This window comes from Chlorocebus sabaeus, chromosome 15 (assembly GCF_047675955.1).
Source record: "Chlorocebus sabaeus isolate Y175 chromosome 15, mChlSab1.0.hap1, whole genome shotgun sequence".
NCBI lineage: Eukaryota > Metazoa > Chordata > Mammalia > Primates > Cercopithecidae > Chlorocebus > Chlorocebus sabaeus.
Genome location: NC_132918.1, coordinates 2390558 through 2405813, shown reverse-complemented (window position 1 = coordinate 2405813; position 15256 = coordinate 2390558). Strand labels below are relative to the sequence as shown.

Genomic DNA, 15256 nt, shown 5'->3' with positions numbered 1-15256 from the left:
TCAGAGACACACAAACACCCTTCCCTTTGTTACTCAGCCAACTCAGTGTTACCTCCCTTGGAGACTGTGTTGAAGAGAGGCCACTAAAACTACATGCTTTAAAAGAAATAAACGGGATTTAAAACTACTTTATCTGGTTCTTTCTATACTTGTTACTAGATGCTTGAAGGAACATGGATTAGCAGGAGCAGCAAGGAGCCAACACTGATTCCAACCTAGTAGACAAAATATTATGATATATTTTTAAATTATTTTTGAATAGACAATTATGGGTACATAAAACACACTTCTAGGTAGTTAACACTAGCATTTTCACCTCAGAATACAATCACATGAAAGAGCTGCTACAGAATCATTTTAATATACACCTCATACATACAAAACAAATGGGATACAACAATAAAGGACAACCAAGATTTAACTAAATTCACAGTAAAGGCTGGGCGTGGTGGCTCACCCCTGTAATCCCAGCACTTTGGGGGGCCAAGGCGGGCGGATCAGTGGAGGCCAGGAGTTCAAGACCAGCCTGGTCAACATGGCGAAACCCTATCTCTACTAAAAATGGAAAAAATTAGCTGGGTGTGGTGGTGCACACCTGTAAACCCAGCTACTCGGGAGGCTGAGGCACAAGAATCACTTGAACCCGGGAGGCAGAGGTTACAGTGAGCCGAGATTGTACTACTGCACTCCAGCCTGGGCAACAAAGTGAAACTCTGTCTCAACAAACAAACAGCCGGGCGCGGTGGCTCAAGCCTGTAATCCCAGCACTGTGGGAGGCCGAGACGGGAGGATCACGAGGTCAAGAGATCGAGACCATCCTGGCTAACACGGTGAAACCCCGTCTCTACTAAAAATACAAAAAACTAGCCGGGCGAGGTGGCGGGCGCCTGTAGTCCCAGCTACTCCGGAGGCTGAGGCAGGAGAATGGCGTAAACCCGGGAGGCGGAGCTTGCAGTGAGCTGAGATCTGGCCACTGCACTCCAGCCTGGGCAACAGAGCGAGACTCCGTCTCAAAAAACAAACAAACAAACAAACAAACAAAACAAAATAAAGTTGGCTAAAACACAGAATTACCATTTGATCCAATAATTCCACTTATGGGTATATATACAAAAGAACTGGAAAGCAGAGACAACATATATTTATATACCAGTGTTCATAGCAGCATTATTCACAATAGTCAAAATGTAGAAACAACCCAAATATCTATCAATGGATGAATGGATAGACAAATTATGGCATATACATACTTTGGATTATTCAGCCTTAAAAAGAAAATTTTGATACATGCTACATGGATGAATCTTGAAGACATTATACTAAATGAAATAAGATAGACACAAAGGGACAAATATTGTATACTTCCACTTAATGAGAAACCTAAAGTAGTCATATTCATACAGACAGAAAGCAGAATAGTGGTTGCCACGGACTGAGTGTAGGGGGAAATGGGACTTACTATTTAATGAGTACAGAGTTCCAGTACTGGATGATGACAGAGTTCTTAAGGATAGTGGTGATGGTTGCATGACAATGCAAAATGAATGTAATGCCACTAAACTATATACTTCAATATAGTTACCATGATAAATTTCATGTTACATATATTTTACCAAAATAGGTTGGCTAATTTAAAAGTCAGAATAAGATATAAATTAGAAGTATTCAGAAGCCTAAATTATTTAAATACTTTTAGAGTCTTTAGGCTGATATGACCCCAACTGTTATAATAAAGTTAATATAGAAATTCAGAAACTGAAAATTCAGGTTCAGAAGTTACCTGAAGTCAGATAGGTCATATGACCAGGTTTCTAAAAGTGATTCAGATTATTACGCTTCTAAATACGAGGCATATTAAGATTGATTATAAAGGATATATCCTATTGCATATTTATAGAAATTTATTGTTCCTATAGTAAAAATGATAACACACACAAAAAAAATTTAGATACAATTACATTCATTTCTCACTACATGCTTGAGTCAAATGGAAACATAAAATGACAGCGAAAATCGAGGCCGGGCATGGTGGCTCACGCCTGTAATCCCAGCACTTTGGGAGGCCGTGGCGGGCGGATCACAAGGTCAGGAGTTCAAGACCAGCCTGGCCAATATGGTGAAACCCCATCTCTACTAAAAATACAAAAATTAGCCAGGCATGGTGGCGCGTGCCTGTAGTCCCAGCTACTCGGGAGGCTGAGGCAGAAGAATCACTCGAACCTGGGAGACAAAGGTTGCAGTGAGCCAAGATGGCACCACTGCATTCCAGCCTGGGCAGCAGAGCAAGACTCCGTTTAAAAAAAAAAAAAAAAGACAGTGAAAATCATGGGCTTTGATCACTCCCAGAACAAATGCATTAGGTTGTATTTAAACTCACAGAACTTTTAAATTTGTAGAATATTCACTTTATCACTCAATGAATAATTAGGAATCATATAATGGGCACTAAGAAAGAACTTCTCGGCCTGACGGTGGCCTGTCCCAGTTCGAGCCAGTACCTCACTGCAGCTCACAAGAATTTGTGGATTTGGGGGTGGAACCCCATCAGGAAGAGCACAAAAAACTGCTCTTCAGTCATTGCAGAGCTACAGCTACAGTTAGCCAGACACGAAGTTGTCGTGAGAGTTGTCTCCACAATACCAACAGCTTGTGTCTGGCAGAGCCGGTGTGAGACGAGACAATGCTGTCCCACCTCCGGCGTAACCAAGAGTTTTGTCCAGATCTTTGAGCACATACCGAGAGTGAGGAGCCAGAGGACAAGCACATACCATGGCACTAAGACAGATTAATAAGGAACTTAGTGCTTTGGCCCATGATCCTCCAGCACAATGTTCTGCAGGTTCAGTTGGGGATGATACTGCAGATACTTGCCAATGAAACCATTGGCAAGCCACAATTATGGGACCTAATGACAGCCCATATCAAAGCAGTGTTTTCTTTTTGACAATTCATTTTTCAACACACTACCCCTTCAAACCACCTAAGGTTGCATGTGCAACAAGGATTTATTATCCAAATATTAACAGCAATGGCAGCGTTTGTCTGATATTCTAAGATCACAGTGGTTGCCTGCTTTAAAATTATTTCTAAAGTTATTTTATCCATTTGTTCACTGCTATGTGATCCAAATCCAGATGACCCCCTAGTGCCAGAGAGTGCATGGATCCATAAAATGGACAGACATAAAAGTACAATAGAGTATCTCAGGAATGGACTCAGAAGAATGCCATATGATGCTACCTTAAAGTCAGAATAATCTGCATTATAGCTGGAATAAACTTTAAATTACTGTTTTTTAAAAAAAAAAGGCTGTGCGTGGTGGCTCAAACCTGTAATCCCAGCACTTTGGGATTACACTTGAGGCCTAGGCGGGCTGATCACTAGGTCACGAGTTCAAGACCAGCCTGGACAATATGGTGAAACCCTGTCCCTACTAAAAATACACAAATTAGCTGGGCATGGTGGTATGAGCCTGTAATCCCAGCTACTTGCGAGGCTGAGGCAGGAGAATCACTTGACCCAGGAGTGGAGGCTGCAGTGAGCCGAGATTATGCCACTACACTCCGGCCTGGACAGAGCAAGACTCAGTCTCAAAAAAAAAAAAAAAAACAGAACTTCCAGGAAAAGAGAACTAAACATGTACTATGGTTTATGTATTTCTACATTAGATACTTCCTTTACCAGCAGAATTTTGTATTATGTTCTTTTGGAATTTGAGAAAAGTAGATGAGATACAATAAAAACACAAATAATTTTAAAATGAGCAAAGGATTTAAATAGACATTTCTCCAAAGAAGACGTAAAAATGACCAATAAGTACATTAAAAAATGCTCAACATCATTAGTCATTAAAGAAATGTAAATTAAAACCATATTGAGATACTCGATATTCACTAGGATGGCTATAACAAAAAATGTTTTTCAACTAAAAATAACCAAAATTGGCAAGCATGTGGAGAAATCAGAATGCTCATACAGGAGAAATCAGAATGCTCATATATTACAGGGGTAAATGTAAAATGGCACAATTGCTTTGTAAATTGCTGAGGCAGTTTCTCAAAAGTTAAATACAGTGATACCATCCATCCACCTCTAAATATGTACCTAAGAGAAATGGGAACATATATCCACACAAAAACCTGTAAATGAATGTTCATAGGAGCATTATTCATAATAGTCGAAAAGTAGAAATAACCCAAATATCCATCAACTGATGAAGGAACAAACAAGGGAGATTATCCATACAATGGAGTATTATTCAGCCTTAAAAAGCAATGGAGCACTGAAACAGGGTACAACATGAATGAACCTTGAAAACATTTTGCTAAGACAAATAAGCCAGACACAAAAGGTCACATATTGCATGATTCTATGTGTATGAAATGTCCAGAATAGGCAAAAACATAAAGACAGAAAGTAGATTACTGGTTGCCAGGGGCTGGGGAAGGGGAAGATGAGGAGTGACTGCTAAGTAGTATGAGGTTTCTTTTTGCGCTGATGAAATATTATGTAATTAGGTAGGTGATAGTTGCGCATCTTTGTAAATATATTTTAAAAAACAATATTTTTAAATGGTGAATGGTTTTGATGGTATGTGAATTATATTTCAATTTAAATTTTTTAAATAGATGAGACTGAATGCTCAAAAATGCCTCAGCTAAATAAATACTAAAATACATAAAATTCTAATATATAAAATTTAATATATAAAATGGGATAAAGGGGAGTTTATAACCTATTAATAACAAGTTTGGAAAATGCTAAGTTAAACTTTTTTTAAAATCACAGTCCTTAATAATATGCTTTATGAATTTCAAAGAAGAGGATAGAATATATAGTATTTCTCAGACTTGACCACATTACTAAATAAACCCTAAATGATACTTCAAGGGTCATGCTCCAAGAAACACAGTTTGGGAAATAATGATTAAATAATACATCAGGATCCAATTACAACTGTACTAAATCTTACCTTTGCTCTTGATATTTATAAAATTAAACTAAATTATCTGAATAACCACCTCACAATAGAAAACCCAAACTATCCAGATAATATATCTACCATGGTTTGATCACTTACTTAGCAAGGATAAATCCTTATTTTCTTTCTTTTTTTGCGGGGTTGGGGGTGGGGGGCAGGGACAGGCTCTCACTCTGGCACCCAAGCTAGAGTGCAGTGGCGTGATCTCGGCTCACTGCAGCCTTGACCTCTCAGGCTCAAGTGATCTTCCCATCTCAGCCTACTGAGTAGCTGAGGCTATAGGCATGCACCACGACACCCAAACAATTTTTGGTTTTGTTTTTGTAGAGACAAGGTTTCACCCTGTTGCCCAGGCTGGTCTTGAACTCCTGGACTCAAGCAATCTGCCTGCCTCGGCCTCCCAAAGTGGTGGGACTACAGGTGTGAGTCACCATACCTGGCCTTATTTTCTTTTATTCCACAAAATAACCCCTTGAAATACAGAAGGGTTAAGTAACTTGCCTTCCCCCAACAAGCAAATATTGGAGCTAAGATCTACATCCTAAGAATCTTACTTCAGTTCACACTCTTAACCGCATTGCCTCCAACTTACATATTTATAGTCCAAGTATAATTGCATATACTTAGACAAATCATAAAAGCTTACTTTGGATAATTATCCTAGGATTTTCAACTTAGCACAGATTATCTCTTTTCTATAAAATAATACTATTCTAGTTCTCTGAATAGAGAACTAGATATGTAGACAATCTTCTCCTTTTACTATACACGGTATCTACTAACCAAATGTAGATATCTCCTTTTACTGTACACAGGCTTTACTCTCATTTTTTACTCCACAGTTTCAACTACCAGCCAATGAGAATGACTCAAATCTAGCATTTCAAGCTCTGACTTCTCTACCAAAATAAAAACTTACATTTCTAACATCTGTCTTGTCAGCACCAAAACCAGAGTGAATAAAATCAATCTCATCTTCCCCCAGCCAACAGGCTTTGCTTCCTTATTTTCCAGTCTCCAGAAATGGAACCTTGCCACTCTTGTTCAAACCCAAGGTCTGAGGACCTCCTATTTCCTTAACAAATCTTCCTTTACAACATCCCTTGAATCCATCCTCTCCATCTACTCCAACAGACTCCCTCCACTTCCAAACAGGCTCCTAGTACTTTCACTTACAATATATCAAGTTTTCTAATTCTAACAAGTTTCTCCATCTCAACTCTATCCCCATCCTTACTATTCCATTGTGGAATTAATTTACCTGAAACAAGGAACAAGTGAGGTAAAAATGTCTCAAAGTAAAATGTGATTAGTTATATTCTGTGATGCCCAATACCCAAAGCACTCTTAAACTTTCTGATATTTAAATGTGAATTTTGTTACTGCTTCAGTTAAATAAACAGAGGGGAATAGGCTAAAATTAACTTGTTGTGGCTCATGGTGGCATTCCAAATCAGAGACTCCTGTGAGGCCAATCAATCGTATTCTAAATTTTCCATCCATCCAATGGGTCTACAAGTAGGAGGAATCTACTCAATGGGCTAGGCAGTGCTGTTTCCCTAAAATATAATCCATAAATTGAATTTCACTTGAGACTACTATCTGGGAGGAGGAGAAGGGTATGTATATTTAAGTACTGTATCTAATGAACCACAAATAAGTGTATTTCTTCAGGATGTATGTACTCTAAGTAGTAGTTCCTCCCTATCCAAGGGAGGTAAGTTCCAAGCCCCCACATAGATGCCTGAAACTGCAGATGGTACCAAACCCTATCCCACTGACATCAATCAGAACATGTTTCTGTTCATGTCTTCCACTCAGAAATCTAGTCTTTTCCATCATAATATACTTATCACACACACTGGCTATAACTTCTGCGGTTTGAGATGTAGTAGGAAAACTAGCACAGATTTTTCTTTTCTTTCTTCACTATTTCATGAATAGAAGATGCGTTCTTACCATAGACCTTAGCAACCTCAGCACACAATTTTTTTTCCTTACTAAGTTGAGAACTTCTATCTTTTCACTTAAAGGAAGAATTTTATGGCTTCTCTTTGGCATATCCAAATTGCCAGAATCACTCTTCCTCTTTGGGGTCATTATTAAATAAACTAAAGGTTACTCAAACACAAGCAATGTGATACCATGACAGTCAACCTGATAACAGAGCTGGCTCCCGTGAGACTATCTAGCAGGTAGCGTACACTGTGTAGATACACTAGACAAAGGGATGATTCATGTCCTGTACAGGATGATGTGAGATTTCATCATGCTACTCAGAACAGCGCACAATTTAAACAAAAATAAACAAACTATTTCTGAAATTTTCTATTTAATATTTTCAAACTATGGTCAAACGTAAGTAACTGAAGCCTCAGAAAGCAAAATCACATGAAGAAGAGACTACTGCACAATGAACCATACAAGGTTTTTAAAAACAAAATGGGTACCAATCAATGTGTAGCCTATTTAAAAAACAACAACAAAAACAGGAAGGTATTTCCAAGATATATAACGTAAATGATCTGATTTATCAATGGAAAAAGTTTCTCTGCAAGACCTTATCAGTTCAGCACTTCTTTCATTATTCCAGTTCTGATACTTTTAGTATTTCACCTCCTGTGCCAATGTTTTCATGACAGAAGGCATTTTAAGGTCTGAAGAAGGCATTCCCTTCACACCCTCCAAAGCCACTAACAGACTTCCCAGTCTTCCCTTCTTTCTTACTTTCCCTGTGGTTCTACTGGAAGAGCTGTCTCTTCTGTTGTTGAAAGTCAAACCCTCCCAAGCCTCATCACACACACTCACACCCATACACGCCCTCCATTTTATAATGTCCTTCCCTGGACTTTGTCCCAATCATCTGATCTCTCTTCTGGGTCTTTGCTCTCTACTTCTATTCGTTCACTCTCTTCATCATAACTAGGTTTAAAGTCTCTCTGATCTTTAAAAGGCAAGCAAAAAATCTCACCCTGGTCCAATTCTACCCTATCTTCTCTTTACAGCTAAGCTTTCTCACACCTCCCTTCTCACTTCTCACTCTCTTCAAATGACTACAATCTGGCTTCTGCTCACATCGCCTTATTGAAATTGCTCATCACAAAAGTCACTAATGACCTCTAACTACCAAACCCAATAGAATTTTTCTATTCTTATCTCATCTGTCTTTTCTGGACTTCTGCTATCACTAAACACACATTCTTTCTTAAAACTCTCATCTCAGCTTTCTCCAATACTAGTGTCTCCTGGTTTTCCTCTTTATTCTCTCTTCTCTCTCCTTCAGAATCCTTCATAAGCTAGCATCCTAAATGTTAATATAACCAAAGCTTTCAAGCTTCAGCTCTTGCTCATTTCATTCTATATTCTCTTCTGGGTCATACTGTTAGTCTGTAAATCTCTATGCCCAAGCTAGAATTTTCTCCCACAATCCTGATCCAACTGGCTATTAAAAATTGAGGCTGTGTTCACTATGGCAGCACGTATACTAAAATTAGAAAGCTACAGAGATTAGTATGGCCTCTGTGCAAGGATGACATACAAATTTGTAAAGCATCTTTATTTATTTATTTTTTTATTCAGGCCGGACACAATGGCTCATGCCTATAGTCCTGGCACTTTGAGAGGTGGGCAGATCACTTGAGCTCAGGAGTTCAAGGCCGGCCTGGGCAACATGTAAAACCCCATCTCTACTAAAAACAAAAATTAGCCAGGCATGGTAGCACAAGATCTTGCCACAGTGCTCTAACCTGGGCGACAGAGTGACACTCCGTATCCAAAAAAAAAAAAAATTGAGGCTCTCCCACTAGAACCTCAGACTCAATACAACCCTAATTTAATTTATAATCGTTCCCTTAACCTTCCTCTTCTTTTTTATATTCCCCATCAACTACCCCATTACCCAAAATATGACACGAAGACTCATCATAAGGGTCTTTCCTCTTTTCTATTCTTCCTCCATATTCAGTTGCTAAGTCTCAACTACTTTGCTCCCATCAAGATTCTCTTTACTATTTCTTCCATCCAGACCTTCCTCTGCATTCCCATTGTCACTGTCTTATTTCATGTTCTCATCATCTTTCACTAAGATAACTACAACAGCTTCATGACCAGCCTGGGCAACAAAGCAAAACCCCATCTCTACAAAAAAAACACAAAAATTAGCTGGGTGTCGTGGTGCATGCCTGTAGTCCCAGAACCCAGGAAGCGGAGGTTGCAGTGAGCTAAGATTGTACCACTGCACTATAGCCTGGGCAACAGAGTGAGACCCTGTTTCAAAAAATAAATCAAAAACTATAACAGCTTCCTAACTGTTTTCTGCCTTCTACCTTCCACCACTCACTCTCCACTGGGTGGCTAAAGCAATTATACTGTAATTCAAATCTGAAAAAGGATTTACCCTTTAATGGCTCCCCACAGCTTTGAAAATCAAAAGTAAATTACTCAGCACACAAATCCTTTCATGATTGGTCCCTATTTCCTCTCTAACATCACCTCCTCCCATTCCCTAGCCCCTCTCCAGTTATACTGAACTAGTTACTATTCTGGCAGTTTTCCACCATAGTGCTACCTGCTTTACACCCCTGTGTCTATAGAGCTCTTAGAAGGCAATATACAAAAACCCATTAAACAAGGTTTATGGTGATACATATTAAAATGTTTTTTTGAAACCAGACAAACATTTATTTCTCATTTGATTTCATTAGTTCAAATGTTTAAAAACTGGAATAAATCCACCTGTTTTTTTTCTGGGCTCTTCCTCCAATGTGTGTTAACCTGGCCAAGTATGGCATATGCTGCCGCTGAATCCTGGTCCTCCAAGACCTAAGAGGTTCACCCCCAGGCAGGGCCCGGAGTCAAAGCAAATAAGAAAGTGGTCACAGGTACAGTCTCAGTAGCATCAGACATTGTTTGGGCTGATTCCTGAGGTATCTCTCCTGTCCCTCAGGACAGTCAGGGTCTGGTACTCTAGAGTAGCTACTGGCTCACGATCATATGACCACTGCAGGAACACCAACCCCAGCAGGTCCCAGCTCCAGCCAGTTTCCTCTGAGCGGCATGTGAGAATGGGCTTCCTGCCTTTCAGTTTGTTTGTTTTTATTTTTATCATCCAGATCTAGTTTCAAAGAGCTCCAAAATGTACTTGCCACATGTGGACCTGAGAGCAAGAGATGACTTTTCAGAGCCATATTCTTGCTGCATTTGGACAAAACGAATAATGTCTTTCATAGTTTCTTTGTATTTCTCTTCAACAGGTGGCTGACCCAACATTTTTCCTTTTTTTTTTTTTTTTTGGAGACAGGGTCTCACTCTGTTGCCCAGGGCATGATCATGGCTCATCACAGCCTCGATCTCCCTGGGCTCAGGTAATCCTCCCACCTCAGCCTCCTGAGTAGCTGGAACTACAGGCACATGTCACCATGCCTGGCTAATGTTTGTATTTTTTGTAGAGACAGGGTTTCACCATATTGCCCCAGCTGGTCTCAACTCCTGGGCTCACACAATCTGCCCACCACCTCGGCCTCCCAAAGTGCTAGGATTACAAGTGTGAGCCACCACCCTCGGCCAACCCAACATCTTTGCCCTATACAATGAAAATACAAAATACAAAATGAGAATACAAAAAATAAAGCATTACATTGTAAAAAATTAATTGGTTCAAAATATACTTAAATTAAATAAAATATGCATTTCAATAAAAATGTCTACAGTGAAAGACTTTATGCATTCTGGGAAACTTCACGACATCTAGATAGAGCCAACATGCACAGAGGACACTAAGGGCATTTGCATCCAATCACAATTTGTAGCAGGTTTCTTATTCCAATCTGCACGTTACACCGAACACATCATGAGCATCACTTCAGCAGAAAACCAATTTTGTTTGGGAAAAGAATAAGAAAGCTCCAGCCTCAATTTTGGGTCCATTACAACTTCTCAAGAATATCACCAACAGCCTAAACAATATGAGTTCAAAAAAGTAAACATGTTAAGATGACATAGTTTAGATGTCTCTTCCAAATATCATGTTGAGATGTAATCCCCAGTTTTGGAGGTAAGGCCTGGTGGGAGGTATTTGGGTCACGGGAGTGGATCCCTCACAGCGTGGTGTGTCCACACAACAGTTAAGTTCTCATGAGATCTGGCTGTCCCCCTTGCGCTCTCATTTCTGTTCTCACCACATGACGTGCCTGCTCCTGCTTCACCTTCCACCATAAGTAAAAGCTCCCTGAGGCCTCCCCAGAAGCTAAGTAAATGCCAGTGCCATGCTTGCACAGCCTGCAGAACGATAAGCCAATTAAACCTCTTTTCTTTATAAATTACTCAGTCTTGTCTATTAGCAATGAAAGAACAGCCTAAAACATAAGGTAAGCAGATAATTCTTTAGAAACCCAAATACGTTTTCTTGCTGTCTTTATGTTGAATTCTCCATCTACAATGGGCAGTCATGAGGATGGTCTTCTTCAGGACAACATGGTCACAGGACTGGGACAATGCAGGGGGACTGAGAGGGAGAATCAGGGGACAGGGGAGAGGAGGCGCTGCCTCTTGCTGCTTTTTCACGCTAGAGACAAACTATAACACACAATCCACGGGCCCGCAATCTTCTTTTATCATCTGGCATTAACACTTGACATAGTCATCTACTTTATTCAAGAAGTCCTCCTTGTCCCACAAATGATGTTCTGCAGCTTCAACATTCAGTGGATCGTCAAAATTCAGAAGATTAGTAAACAAATAATTTAATCTCCAAACAACATCCTTCAATGTTCTCGTGGGAGCCCAGCCAGTGCTGTCAATCGAATGTCCTCAGTAAACTTTAGATGTATTTCCCCCATCTCTGTGATGTTGGGGTACCAGATCCTGGTCAGGCATTTGACTTTGGAAGGCACCATGTTACATGCATTAGGAAGTCCAGTTTCGAGCTGAAATTTTCCACCCTGGTAGTAACCCTTGTCTGGGGTTACAGTCAGCAGAAAGCAATGAAGCTTTTTAGATCAGGAAATACACTTGACGTGTACAAGGTAAATAAGCTCAAGCTCTGCAACCTCTTTAACAATCAACTTGTCTCTCACAGAACCCTCTGAGTGGGGCCAGATGCTATGGCTGACATCCCAGACCCTTTGAGACTGTCATTGCACTTCAGTTTGCTTACAGGTGTCAGTATTACTCCTGCCTTTACCCTGGGCACCCCAAGACATGTGAGGCAGGCCTGACACCCAACGCCATGCCTGGCCTGGGCAGTGGTGGCAAGACACGGCCCCTCATAGCGACATTGGCTCCAGGTGGCAGGACCAGAAGTCATTAGAACTTTTAAAACATGAACAGGAAGGGCACATTTTTATTTTATCACACTGATTCCTTAATAGGAGGAAGGAGGGCGATAGGCCTGGGGAACGAAACAAAGGACCTTAAACTTGGTTTATATCTCTTTCTCCCTTCCTTTCTTCCTAATATTTTAAAGAAAAGATCTGAAACAACTGTGACAACATGTTAACATTTGATAATGCTGGGTGTTGGACTCATGGATACTTATATTATTGCCAAAATCTTAATGTTTTTCAAAAACAAGCCAGGCATGGTAGTGGTGCCTGTAATCCCAGCTACTCAGGAGGCAAGGTGGGAGAATCACTTGAGCCTAGGAATTCGAGTCTGGCTTGGGCAACCTAGCAAGACCTCATGTCAAAAACAAAACAAAACAAAACAAAATACTACAGTAGTAAATGAAAACACACTCAAATGACTTTAAAAGAAGAAAATCCTCTAGCTTTAAAACTTTTGTATCACAGTGTTGATGGTGCTAAAACTGCTATTTTACAGGAGGCAAATTTACAACTCATAATTTGACAGAAATGCACCAAACTGAGCCAACAAGGTCTGGAATTGCCAGCCGCACATACATCCATAATATAAAACCTATGCAACTGGCATGGACAAAAGAGAGATAATGTACAATTTAGGCCTTTAAAGACTATGCTTTAATTTCAAGAAATTTGAAATACAAAATTTGAGAAAGTAAAACATTCAAAGAAAATGACTAACTCAGGTAGCAAAGACTCAGAGTTCACTGTGTTTAATTTTGTTTACTCTTCCATGACACTCATGCCAAAAAAACACTGAAAGACAAATTAGGAGACATAATATTTACTGTGTTGCCATGGTTTCCAAATTAACAAAAATTATTGCTCTATTTCCTAGCAACTTCCCTTTAGTACAAAAATTTTTAATTAAATCTTACAACATGATTATGTTTAACCACTTTAAGTTTTTGGTAGTTGAGGACAAATATTTAAATTTTTCTGAGCATAAACACCAACATGTAGTAGATAAACTATAGAAATTATAACTCATCTTTTTCTGATGTCAAACAACTATATCTTCCATTTACTCAGAGACTTTTTGACAGCAAAAATATTCTTTTGGAATGAGAGACGACTTTATACAACCCAATAAACAGTATATAAAAAGTAAAACTTTGGATCTGCAATGACATATTTAACCAAAAATACTAATTTGGGGACTAACAAAAATACTTGTGATGGGGGAAAAAAAGGTGTTGCTAGTAATGTCTTCAAATTTAGGTTAATGATATTGTGCTATCTGAATATTTTTCTCCAAATCCCTATAAGTCACATGAATGGCAAAGATTATGACAAGGAAAGTTATACCAATACTTTTCAGTCACACTAAGACAAAACTAAGTTTTAAGGCTCAATAATCCTCCCTTAATTCCAGTAAGAGGAACAAATCAAGGGACAGTGAGATGCTGAGAGTAACACTGGCTATCACAAAAAGTGTACAGGACCAGGCTCTAGAAGTAGGGAAAAAGTACAAGCAAAGTGTAACCCCAATCACATCCCTTACCCTCCTCTTTTGCCTTAGTTCCAGTGTGTAAATGGAGAAAACACTGAGTCTGCACTCAAAGAAAACTGGCTGAGGGCCTGTAATCCCAGCACTTTGGGAAGCCAAGGCAGAAGGATCTTTTGAGCTCAGGAGTTTGAGACCAGCCTGGGCAACACAGCAAGACTCTGTCTCTATTGTTATTATTAATAATAGTAACAAATAAACAAATAGAATTGGCTGAATTCATGTACTAACACCACCTGAAGGAATCCTAAATGACTAAAACCACAACTTAGATTCGCTCTTTCAAAGAATCTGTCTAATAAAAACAATCGGCACAAAGGAGGATAATTATTTTTTAACCGGGTAGAAATGAACAGAAAAACATTCACTTTTTATAATTTAAAAAACCTCATATTTCATAATATTCTTTCTTTTTTAAGAGACAGGGTCTTGCTATGTTGCTGAGGCTAGTCTCGAACTCTTGTGCTCAAGCAATCGTCACACCTCAGCCTCCCAAGTAGCTGGGACTAACAGGTATGCACCACTGCACCCGGTCATTTCATAATCTTCTATGAATTTTTGTGTACCACCACTGAAAACATGAGTATTTTAAATAAGAGTAATTCTGCCTCCTGTGGAGTTTCTTTTCAGACAAATCCAATTTACACAGAATAATCCGAACCAAACACATGGGATAATATCACTGAACTGCACACTTTAAAAAAAGAAATCCAGGCTGGGTGCAGTGGCTCATGCCTGTAATTCCAGCACTTTGGGAGGCCAAGATGGGGGGATCACCTAAGGTCAGGAGTTCAAGAACAGCCTGGCCAACATGGTGAAACCCCGTCTCTACCAAAAATACAAAAATTAGCTGGGTGTGGTGGCGCGCACCTGTGATCCCAGCTTTTCGGGAGACTGAGGCAGGAGAATCACTTGAACCTGAGAGGAAGAGGCTGCACTGAGCTGAGATCATGCTACTGTACTCTAGCCTGGGTAACAGAGCAAGACTCCGCTTCAAAAAAAAAAAAAAAAAAAAAAAAAATCCAAATGTTCTAGCAGACACAAATGTGAAACAGCCATGGAGCTTCCTTTCTTACCTCTTACAAGTAAATTTACACGCCATATTTTTCATTTTTAGAGGTGGGGGTCTCACTCTGTTGCCCAAGCAGGAGTGCAGTGGCAGGATCACAGCTCACTGAAGCCTTGAACTCCTGGGCTCAGGCAATCCTCCTACCTCAGCCTGCTGAGTACCTGGGACTACAGGCACATGTCACCACACTCAGTTAAACCAATTATGTTTATGTGTAAATTCTGCTCAACACAAAAAATCTCTGGATACTCTTTACTAGACTCCAATTCTTATGATCTTTTCCTGAATGAGCTCAGGAGTTCGAGACCAGCCTGGGCAACACAGCAAGACCCTGTCTCTAT

The 15256-nt window shown here is 39.7% G+C and overlaps 1 protein-coding gene, 1 non-coding gene and 2 pseudogenes across 15 annotated transcripts in view; 2 read left to right on the top strand and 2 right to left on the bottom strand.

The window, feature by feature from the left end:
* LRRFIP2 (LRR binding FLII interacting protein 2) overlaps positions 1-15256 on the bottom strand; it is a 132189-nt gene that overhangs the window by 81724 nt on the left and 35209 nt on the right. The window lies entirely within an intron of this gene.
* On the top strand, positions 1027-3282 carry LOC140713524 (ubiquitin-conjugating enzyme E2 D3 pseudogene; annotated as a pseudogene).
* Positions 8442-8545, top strand: LOC119620761 (U6 spliceosomal RNA). The gene has a single exon (XR_005237313.1). It is a non-coding gene; the product is annotated as a U6 spliceosomal RNA (small nuclear RNA).
* On the bottom strand, positions 8576-14824 carry LOC119620697 (NEDD8-conjugating enzyme UBE2F pseudogene; annotated as a pseudogene).